Genomic DNA, 12,019 nt, shown 5'->3' on the forward strand with positions numbered 1-12,019 from the left:
CGCACATCACTTATATAAAAGATGAACAAGGACAAAGAATCAAGAGACACGGGTGATGTCTCGACGCCAAGTTCACGCGCAGCGAAGTTCGCGTAGAACGGCGGCAAGACGCCCGTGGCTCTATTTACGCGAGACTCCGGGATGAACTCGGTCTACATTTTCATATCTCAGCAATGACTACATCAATTAAGTTTTAACTACGCTTAATCGATAGCTGAGAGTAGGTATACTAGGCGGGTTCTAACCCAGAAGCGTTGAGGGGGGTGCGGGTGTGCGGGGGGAACTGTGCGCAACCGAGGAGCTCCGGGGAGGGGGGAGGGGGGGACGGCGCGTGTTGGGCGACCCAGTGCCATTGAATGTAAACAGCGTCGACGATTGATGCCTTCAGAGCACCGTAATAAATAATTACCAAAAGATAAATAACGAATTGGACGCGTGGACATGACGTCAGAGGGGGGGGGGGTCGCGCCGCCGCCGCCGCCGCCGCCGCCGCCACCGCCGCCGAGTAAAAAATAAAAAAAAGAAAAAAATTAAAAAAAAGACTCACCAGGTTGAGGTAGAAAGTCACTTAAAAAAAAGTACAAAAGTCAGTACGAAAGTCACTTAAAAAGTATAAAAAAGAAATGTCCAAGAAAAAAAATGTCGTACAAAATACACACAAAAAAAAAATGTTTAACAAATCCAAGAAAAAAAAAGCACTCGGTCACTGTAACAAAATACACACAAAAAAGAAAAATGTTAATAATCCATGAAATAATTTTACTCCCTCCGGATTATTCGCAGGAGGGAGACTTCATTCACATATCGCGAGATTAACCCGCGGGGGGGGGACTTCTAAATAATTATTCTCCTCTTCTTCCTCCTCTTCCTCCTCTTCCTCCTCTTCCTCCTCTTCTTGTGCCAAAGTCAATGCACGAATATGTTCGTACAAAGGTATTAGCCATGGCAATTGCGTGGCACTAATGAGAGAGTTATTATCAATATAATAAATACGTTGTTCCTCCACAAATACTACAAAGTTACCACGGTACTCTACTCCGTTGATCTTGCGCGGAGAATGACGCGTGGTAATTCCATTGCGTTGCACTCAAAGTTCTTCACACAAAAAGCAATTGTTTTTTTTTCACGCACCAGTGCTTCTTTGCGCACAAAAATTATTATGGAGGCCACGTTTCAATGCCTCCACAAGACTCATTGCATGAGACTGAACGCGGCGAATCAAGAGAAGCACCGATACTCCGACTGCTATAAACAAATCGGGGAGACCTATGATGATGATGATGTTCCGATTTAAACAAAGAAATTGTCGATGATATATAATGAGTCATGGGGTGTGCAGGATCACAGTAGATGGAAGTCTAATGTGAGAGAGAGAGAAAAGCGTGCATACAAAAAAACGCAAAAGTATCGCGTAGTGTCTAACGAGAAGAAATGGTAAGTGAAAAGACATCACAAGAATTCGATTATTTGGCGTATATTAGAGATTTGTTAAAAATTACTTATCCAACTGAAGCAGTAAGTATATTTATTCACATGTATCTTTCTAATGTTTAAAAATATTATTAAACTCAATATTGTAAAAAATATTAAACTCAATATTTTTGTAATTTGACAGACATTATATCCCGATGGTATCTCAGTCGTGGAAACTGTGCAAGTACGGAATCTTATAAAAATTCAAATACGCCACCCGAATGGAGTACGTAACTTTTTCTCCTTTTTTTCTTTTTCTCTCTTTTGTCTTTTTTCCTTTATTTGATATGTAATGAATTGTGTGAAATTGAGATTTTTTATTATTTTTTGCAGTACTTATGCATATATGATATCAAGATTAATGGCTTTATGAATATTAATCATCGACGATGGATACGATATCAGCGTCGCCAACACAAGGAATATTTATACTTTCTATGGGAAGAAATTACTCGCGAGGACGTATTTGATCTGCAGAGACTCTTTGGTTTACGTCCATATGAAGAGGATGAAGAAGTGTGGTGAACAGTGTCTATAGGATATTCTCATTATTTTATAATAATTACATAAGTAATAAAGATCCACAAATATATATATATACAATACAATACAATATATACAATAAATATTATAGTATATACAATAAATATTATAGTATATACAATAAATAAAAGTGTATGAGTTATTCTTTTGCATTAAATAAATATTAAAAAAATTTTTCACTTTTTTTAAATCGTGATTCAATTTCTTTATCATGTCCATGCCCGACACCCTGACCTACATTCCTGCTCGACGCGCGCGAGTCATCCCGGCAAAATAAACTTCTCGGCGTTATATGATAAGAAGCGGTACGTCGATCGTTAGAATTATCAACGCATGGAAAAGAAATAAAAAACGTAATTCGTATATCATATTTATTTTATTCATGGTTATCTGACCACCAATTAAATAATTTGAATACATTTTGTAATGCGCAATTAGTATAGTGATATCCGCATCGCATAGTATTATCAGCATCCAGATTGTTTAGAGAATCTACGTTTTCGTAATCAGCATCCAGAGTCTCGATGTACACGCGCTCATCGTCCAGAAGCAAATTCCACAGCCATTGTCGTTTTTCGTGTCCCTTGACATATACGACAGCATCGCTGTCATCGTCGTCGTCGTTGTCGGCGTCGTCTTCTTCCGTTCCATGCACAGCCTTTGTAATCAAACTCTTAGCTTTGCTGTATGGAATCGTTCCGTCGTCCCATCGTAGTCTATGGTGATGATGTATCACCCAACGTGCGCGAGACTTGTCGGCACTTGCGAGGAAATGCCATGGTATAGGGCTTGCGAAAATATAGTGAGAGAGAACGATCCGTTTTCTGAGAGCGGCAAACTCCTTTACAACAAACTCTCCTCCAACGAGAAAACCTTGCAGGTCTACGAACGTTGGCACGACCATGACGAGCAATTTTTCGAGACTGCGGTCGATTTCGATGTATCGTAGATTTTATTGTCTCTCTCTCATGTGCCAGCGATGCTCTTAGGTGATCTTGCGTACAACATTGGTCAACGGATTGTGAATCACGCGATCGTGTATAATGAGGCAGTGTATGCGGTGGTATTCATCGGTACGTTCTCCTTAGTCTCAAATTCCAATCTCACGTCCACGGTTGCGCTCTTGACCGATTCGTTTTGTCGAGAACAATCGATGATTACGAATGGACCGTTATGTAGAAAAGACGTGACGGTGAGACTCGGCTCGAGATACTCGTATCCGTAGTAACCCTTGCAGAAACGCGCGTACGTTTCATACAACACGGACCATCTGTTTTTGTCGAAATCAAGATGCATATCGTCGTACGGATAACATTCCGAGTTCAGATAGAGTTTCACGTTGGTTAAGTTGCAGTCGTCGAATCGGCTCGTGTCCTCAGCCATGACATTTTTGCGACCTGTTTGCAGAGCAAAGATGACGTATCGCGGTTTCTCGAGTAGCGGTCTTGATGGCCCACGAATGTTTGGTTGTACGCTGTAACAGCGGAAACTCGTACAGATCCCACGAGCGAAAAGCCATGCTCAAGTATCGTCCGCTCTCCAAAGTGCGCAGCATCGATAGTTTTTTTATCTCGCTCAATAACACGTGCGGCATTCGCCATTGTATCTTGAATAAGTCGATCACGGGATCCAACGCCGAATTTCCCATCAGGCAATTGTTGTCGTTACGAGATCGTATCAAGATCAATTCGTGACGAGCGTTGATTATCACGCGTCTGTAATCCTCGCAAAATCCCAACAGTGCGTAGAGAGGTACGCAAAAGTTAAAATATCCATCCGCGCTGGTATGCGCATCCCAACTGGCATTCCTCAGAATCACGCTTCTGTCGGATGATGTCGTTACGTAATGTTTGAGCGTGCTGGTTACGCCCACGTTTCTGTTACGATCAATCTCCACACCATCAAGCTCGTATCGAATCTCATCGAACAGGAACGCGACAAAATTATTTCCCAGCACCACATCAGATCCCTCGACAACTCTGTTCTTCGTTAGTTTTCCCTCGATATATAGAAAGCTTTCGTACGGCAATGTGTACAGATCCTGTTGCTGTATAGGTATTCTTATCTCATCGCGGTACCCGAACGTCGTATTGGCAAACGGGTTGTACGCATGAGTCTCAATCTTGACGATGCGATCGTCGAAGATTGGCTCGTCTTCGATGTTTAGGATATCAGTCATTTCACAAGTTGCGCACCGCGAATCCTAAAGCTTGTAAAAATTTAACGTTCGACGCATTAAGTTTCTTCCTCTTCTTGACGCAGCCGGATGAGCGAATATTGTCGATCGATGTTTTCTTTGTAAAAGATGCGTTATCTCTCTGCGTATGCTTCGCTTCGTTCAACACGAGCATCTCAAAATGTCACGCTCGCGTTATCGCTGTCGCCGTCGTACGTGCAATCTGACGGTGATCTCTTCTCCTCTGAAATCGAGCAATCGTCCGTTCTGGTCAACAATGCGTATCGTTAGCTCCGTAATGCTCCGTACGATGACTGTCAGGTAAATGATCTGCGTCGGCCTTTCCGATATCTTATATCCTGGCGGCACGCTCGGTGAAAATTCGTGTATCGTGTGCACACTTTTGTCGTTGCTGTATGCGCCCGCGGTCACGTTGCACTCTACACGGATAATGTTTACGTTCATTATGTTGATCGACACGTCCGATTCGTGTCACCTTCGCGGTTGCAGTATACGCCTCGAGAAACCCAGCAGCGATCCAATGTTACGAGGCTTATTAAAGTTTATTCTGTAGGCGCATTTAATCTCACACCTCATCGTGTTGTAATTTGCGCGGAGCACTATCGGGTATTCTCCAATCTCGTCATCGTCGCGCGCGGTGTCACCAGCGTTACCCTCGGGCGCGTCGCGTCGCGGACGTTTCCGTAAAATCTCACGTTTCAAAAATTCATTTATGGCATGCAGTTCATACGACCCCTCGGGAATCGTAATTTCTGCATCGTCTTTGCCAAAATAAAATGTATTGTTCGAAGCGTTTACATTCGGTATCGTGTGATAAGTCTCCAAAATTGTTAGACCAAGCTCGTAGTCATCGTCGCTCAAATCTATGGCTGGAGAGTAATTTGTCGCGAGAACGCTGCTCTTCCCGCTCAGCGTAAGCGTCAGCGACATGATGGAAAAAGCGTTCGACGAATACTGAGACGCCGTGACATTTTGTCGGACTTTATAAATTCACGCGCGTCGACCGTTTTGGAGAAGAAACCACAAGCACAGCTGTCCGCAGACGCTCTGATCGTACGTCTGATAGGACGTTCGATTGTACTCTATCGTAGCATCGTCTCCGAAATATCGTATCAGTTCCTTGGGCGGTCGAAGATTATCAAAACTGTCAAAGTACACAACGCGATTGTTTCTCTTTGCGTACGCTACCCAATGAGTACCGGGGCCCGTCGTGTCGTCCAGATTTATGATAACATTTTCATTTCGACGCGCGCCACTAATCGATAATGCGTCACGCATGAAAACACCTCTAAAGTACGGTACGCGCATACGCTTCGCCAGCTGGTCCAATTGTACATTGGTGGTTACACCCGTAGGTATTTTTATCGTCTCTTTGGCGTTTTTTTTTCTTTTTTTCTTTTTTTCGCTGTTACGCCTCGTCCGCCTTTGTACGCGGCGAGATACAGTCCTCGTCCGTATTTGTACGGAGCGAGATACAGTCCCTGTCCGCGCGTTTCCATCGCGCGACGTTGCAGTTCCTCGAGTGGACGTTGCGCGACTTTCCTGTCGTTTATCGCTTTCGCCACGCTGGCCGCTCCGCCGATTAAGGACCCGAGAGCGCCCAAAATTGGCAAAATCGGTAACACACCACCTCGTTTCGCCGTTGGAAGTATTCGTTTCTTTTTTTTGCCGGTTTTTTTCTTCGCCTTCATACCCATGCCGATCTTAGTCTTGGCTTTCATCGCTGCCCAAACGGCTGCAGCTGCAGCTTTCTCGCTCAGAGCCGAATCTCTCGCGATGACGCGTCCTAAGGCTTTATCGGCGAGTACCTTGTCCGCCGCGTGTCTGTCGGTGAGATCGTTGCTCTGAGAATACGCAATGTCATGTTCACGGCATGCCGCGTCCAGTGGATTTATGCCCGTTTCACCTCTGGCTAATCGCTTTTTCAGCCGAGTACCCGGACCGCAAAACTGATAGCCGGGGATATATAGTTCGAAAGGAAGCGCGTTTATCGCTCGATTGAGCAGACCTCCAATGTAGCCTTTCGTTTTGACGCTGTTGCTGGCATAGGCCACAATCCTTTATCTTCGGTGCAGGACCGTCTATATGATCTCGATCCCATGATTGATTATAATGCTCGACGCAGCGACGATAGGTTTGAACCTCCAAATCTGCCTTTATATACTCCGGAAGCTTGTCCCACACGTGATCGATATAATTACCGCACACGCGTAACAGTACGACCTTCGGTATATATTGCAACTGCTCAGCGCTCAAATCCCGAATATCGGAGGGATGCGACAGCGCGAGATACATTTTTGCTACTGAGCGATTCGTGGTTTCGCGCGCCTATAAATAGGCGTTCGATCGAAGCCTAGATAACGCAGTGCGAACATGAAATTTGTACGGCAGCCGCTGACGATACGCGTCGCGAACTGTGACGAGAGAGCGCGAATGATGGGAGACATCGCGACGGAGCGCAAGCACGGTGAAATGTTACCGAGTACGCGCCATCATTTGCGGGCCGTCGAATTGTGGTAAAACCAACGTTCTCATAAGCTTGCTCGAGAGTCCGCACGGTGTACGTTTCGAGAACGTGTACGTATACTCGAAATCGCTGCAACAACCGAAATATCGATATACTTGGAAAATTTACTAACATCGATAGAAGAAATCGGCTACTTTACGTTCTCCAACAACAGTGACATCATTCCACCGAGCGAGGCACGTCCCAATTCGATCTTCGTCTTCGACGACGTTGCGTGCGATAAGCAAGATGCTGTGAGAGAATACTTTTCGATGGGCCGCCACTCGAACGTCGATTGCTTCTATCTCTGTCAGACGTACGCGAGGATACCTAAACATCTGATACGCGACAATGCGAACCTGCTTCTGTTCAAACAGGATGGTACCAACTTGAAACATGTTTACAACCATCACGTGAATACCGATATGTCATACGATGAATTCTGTGCGTTATGCCGCGATTGTTGGCAGCGCGAGTATGGATTTCTAGTGATAGATAAGGACAGTCCGCTTATCAATGGGCGATACAGAAAGGAATTTAATACGTTCGCGGTACCGTAACGTAGTTAATCGATGTCGATACGTGGAGCAGGCAACATGGATAACACCAAAGATCGCGAGAAAATAGCGAAACAGATTGCGAAAACGAGCGATTCGATTCGCAAAAAATATCGCGCTTTAAAAATTGGTAAAATAGCTGAAGATACAGCGTTGGAGAAACGCTTCAAGCCCATCGTCGAACCTCTAAAACAGATTGTTGAAAAAACCGAGGAATCTCAATCGATTGAAAGAGAAGCAAAGGATCTCGGTATTAAGAAAAAACGTGAAGACAGCGATGACGACAACGATAACAATATTACTACTACTACTACTACTACTACTACTACTACTACTACTACTACTGACAAGGATTCATATTGGACGGATGTTGGATGGTTGAAATTAACGCCGCAGTCTAAAAAACAACGTACAACGAAAGAATTGAAAGTCGCGTCAGATTCACTCGTGTTCGAGTCTACACTGATACAACCATCGAAAGAACCACCGAAAGAACCACCGCTGTTACTGCAAAAGGAAGATGTTTTCGAAACAAAAGACGCCAGTGAACCGTCATTCGAAACAACCATCAAACAGAGTCTGCAAACGCAACAAGGTCGAGAAGCGTTGCATAATCAGCTGGGACCATTAGGGCAAAAGTACGTAAGCCCTCTTCTCGATGATAATGGAAAAAACGATACATTTGATCGCGTATACGGTGTTTATTTCGCTAAAAACAGTGGTGCGATGCTTGGTGACAAGAAATTTGACGTTGACAAAAATGACTCCATAATCATAGACAATGTGAGATACAATGGTACACCAGGATTGTACGAATTGATCTTCAAGAGACTTCCCGATGACGCGGTTTTTACCGAGGATGATAAACAAACGTATAAAAGTATTATTGTTAACAACAAATGCTCATAGACGTGGTCACAGCGCCCATAATCCCATCAAGGGCAATAGGGGATCTAAGTATATTAACATCATCGCTCCGCTCGTATCTACGTATGGAAGTAGCGGGCGTAAAAAGGGTGCAGGCGTGAGCAATATACCAGCCGCCATGAAGTTAAATGACAACAAGATCGATTACGTGCATTGGGACGATCCCAACGAACTGGTGGATCGACTCCGATTGCTCGACGCTTCGCACCGAGCTGGTAACAACGCTCATGACAACGAGATGCTGTCGATCATCGAGGAACTTCGCGAAGCCGGCATTATTATAAATTAATCGCGTATCGATGAAACGAGCCAGTCGATTAACGTCAGTGAGGAAAAAACAATTTTAAATTGTATATCTTATCTTTACTATTAAACATCGTTGAAACATGCGATCCGATGGACGTGAAAAAAATGTTAGCTCCGAGAGGCGACGATTCGTTGAGGAATTGCACGCTCCGGCGAGAAGAAATTTTCCACGAAGACGTGTCATAATTCGGGGATACGACGATCTGTGGCAGGCTGACATCGTCGAGATGTCCGTACTCGAGTTTCAACAGAGGTCATCACTACATACTCACCGTCATCGATGCGTTGAGCAAGTACGCCTGGGCCGTACCGCTCAAGAGCAAGGTCGGAAGCGAGACGGCTAACGCTATCGCTAAGATAATTCGAGAGAGCGGAAGATGCCCGAGAAACTTGCAAACGGATATGGGAAAGGAATTTTACAATGCCGATGTGCAACAACTCTTGAAAAAACACAACGTTAATCATTATTCCACGTATACGTGTTGAAGGCATCGATCGTCGAGCGATTCAATCGCACGCTTAAAAACGACATGTGGAAGATGTTTACGCTCAACGGCACTTACAAGTCGGTCGACGCGCTACCGCGTCTCGTGTCAGATTACAAGCGCGCAAGCATCGCACTATCGGCATGCGACCCGTTGACGTAACTCCCGCGATCGCCAAAAGACTCTTGGATACGGTATACAGCGCGATAAAGATCGCAGGTCCAGCAAAATTCAAAGTAGGCGAATCGGTACGCGTGAGCAAGTACAAGACAATTTTCGAAAAGGTTACACGCCAAATTGGACCACCGAGGTGTTTAAGATCGTTAAAGTGCAACGTACTAATCCCGTAACTTATCTGCTCGAGGATTATCGCGGAAAATCGGTCGCGGGCGCGTTCTACGAGCACGAATTGCATCGCGCGACTCATCCGGACGTGTATCTCGTGGAGAAAGTACTACGCAAGAAGGGAGACAAGGTTTACGTCAAGTGGCTGGGATTCAATAGATCGCATAACTCATGGATAAACAAAAGCAGTATGATTTAATTCATTTTTTTCTTATTTTTATAATGTATTAAAAAATAAATATACACTGTATACATGTATACAAAGAGTTTTTATTATTTTTTTCTCCCATTACATTTTTTTAAACTATACATGTATGCAACTTACGAGAACACATGTAAAACTACATGTATTATAAACAATATATGTATTAAGCCGAGTATAAATTAAATAAATCGAAGAGAGAATTAAAGCTAATTCCTCAGCAAGCAGGATCTTGGTTGCTATTATAAAGTATATATAAAATAAATTTGAACAACTAAATTTCATTGTAAAAACTACATATAAAAACTACAAAAAATACATATATCTATACTACATATAAAACAGTATCGTATAAAACAGTATCGTATAAAATTACAAGAAATTACATACGTTCATACATACATACATAGATATGATACATAGGTACGTACATATATACATATATACATACGTGCATATATGCATCATATAAACTATATAAAAAATATAAAAATATATGTACATTGTATAAACATGTATATATTACAATGTATATATTACAATGGAATCCGCCAATGTCCCCACGGTAACGTTTCCGTCGAATCCGGTACGATGTATCGTTTGTCGTCGTACGGACTCAGAGCGATTTTCGACTCGGACACCGTGTATACTTGGTGTAGCTTGGATCTTATACACGATTGGCGACGAGTCATTTCGATCTCTTCGTTCAAGCACCGCGTATAATCGTCGAACGTTATTGTTCGCGTTACGACGTTATTCTTTACACCTTTTGCCTTTTTAATGTCTTTTCTGCCGTCCACCCTCACCGCGTACATCTTCGCTCTGAGTCCGACAAATTCCGTCATTATCGCACCGTTATTCTCATCCTTCATTAGACCGGGTACTTTTTTATTCGCGAGAGGCATCCCGTACGCGTTGTCCGTCGGATAATCGCTCGTATCGAATCTAGCGATATCGCGTTTCATCGCCTCGTACACATCATCGCACTCGATGTGGTATACGAGACTGTCCGTGTCGGTGTACATGATCTTACATTTCTCGCGATACAGCGGTGACATGTATTCGTGGTGAAATTCGTACAAGCAGATTTTCGATATGTCGAGTATACACATATCCACGTAAATCGGCTTGTTGAATTTTACCTCGAGTTTACGCAGTTCGACGGCGATTAAGTTTTCCGCAAAGACGCTGCGGCTGTGGAAATTTGGTTTCGCGATCATTGCCTCCGCGCCATATCGTCCGTCCCATTTGGTCAAAAGTTTAACGTCGACGTGATTGCGCACATTTTCCATTGTTTTACCGAATACCGCGTTGTTCATTAATTTGTACAAATTTTTCTCAAAATCATTTTTCGCGTACGTTCTAAAGTATGTATTGAGTTCGATGTAATCGCGGAGCCAGGCGGATTGAGCAAATTGTAGTACGCGATGTATCTTTGCGATACGAAGACCATGGCGCGTACATTGCTGCAGGTTGCGATAATGGATGACGTACCGCTTCTTATCGTATAACGTCGCGAGAAGTTTATCCTGCCGCGTGCCGGGTGGTTTATCGCGCGCCGGACAGAAAGGTAGGTCAGTGTGTCGATCGTGTAAATGATGCGGATACTCGAGATCGACCTCGAGAATATAACCCGTAGACGAATCCGGAGCGATCGCGCTCGCGTCAAAGTTCTCAATGTCTTCCATCCATCGAAATTCGGCATAGGGCAGCGGTTGATACATCGCCCATCCGTACAGATTATTTACGTCAAAGTACATAAGGTATGATGACGGTTTCGACGGGTCGTACGAATGCATGTACTTATTATTGGCCTGCGCGTATCTGCCGGAACATTGACTGAGACCGCCGCGTATACCGCGTTCGATAAACATAACCATATCGATGTCGGTGAGCAACTCAAATTTTACGCGCGTATGTTTCAACATGGCGTCCCACGTGAAACCTGGCAATGTGTAGTAATGCGCGGGATCGAGTCCATAACTCGCGACGCAACTTTCGCGGAAATTTTCGAAAACGTCGGCCAATAACAAGACATCGGTCTTGAGATATAGATCGTTGTATTCGCCGAGCGTTCGGATGGAGAACCGCTGCCAGACGTTCGCGGCGTGCGCGTAATCGTTCTCCGACACCATGTCACCGGTCAACGAGCTATAGAACGATTCGCGCGGTGGTAGGCGCGTGTCCTGCAGCTTGTCCGCGCGATCCACGTATTCGTACGGAAAGACACCTTTGCGCGTCAACAAATCAAAATCTTCGTTTGAGACCGTGGAAAATTCGGAACGTAAAATTTTTAATTTTTCTTTCGTTAGAAAAGATGCCAATTTATCAAGGCTGGTATTTAAAAATTTGTACGAATCTATGAACCGCAAGCATACGCAATTTCGCGAATCTGATCTCTCGGTGGTATCTTGAACGTGTTTTGTAAACGAAATATATTTTTCTTTTGTTATCGGCAGCACGTCGATCCTGCCTTCG

At 44.1% G+C, this 12,019-nt stretch overlaps 1 protein-coding gene across 7 annotated transcripts in view; it reads right to left on the reverse strand.

Moving 5' to 3' along the window:
* LOC105426115 (uncharacterized) overlaps positions 1–12,019 on the reverse strand; it is a 115,767-nt gene that overhangs the window by 82,627 nt on the left and 21,121 nt on the right. The gene's annotated exons all lie outside the window — the stretch shown is intronic.

This window comes from Pogonomyrmex barbatus, unplaced genomic scaffold (genome assembly GCF_055798465.1).
Source record: "Pogonomyrmex barbatus isolate J1 unplaced genomic scaffold, ASM5579846v1 scaffold6, whole genome shotgun sequence".
NCBI classification, from domain to species: domain Eukaryota; kingdom Metazoa; phylum Arthropoda; class Insecta; order Hymenoptera; family Formicidae; genus Pogonomyrmex; species Pogonomyrmex barbatus.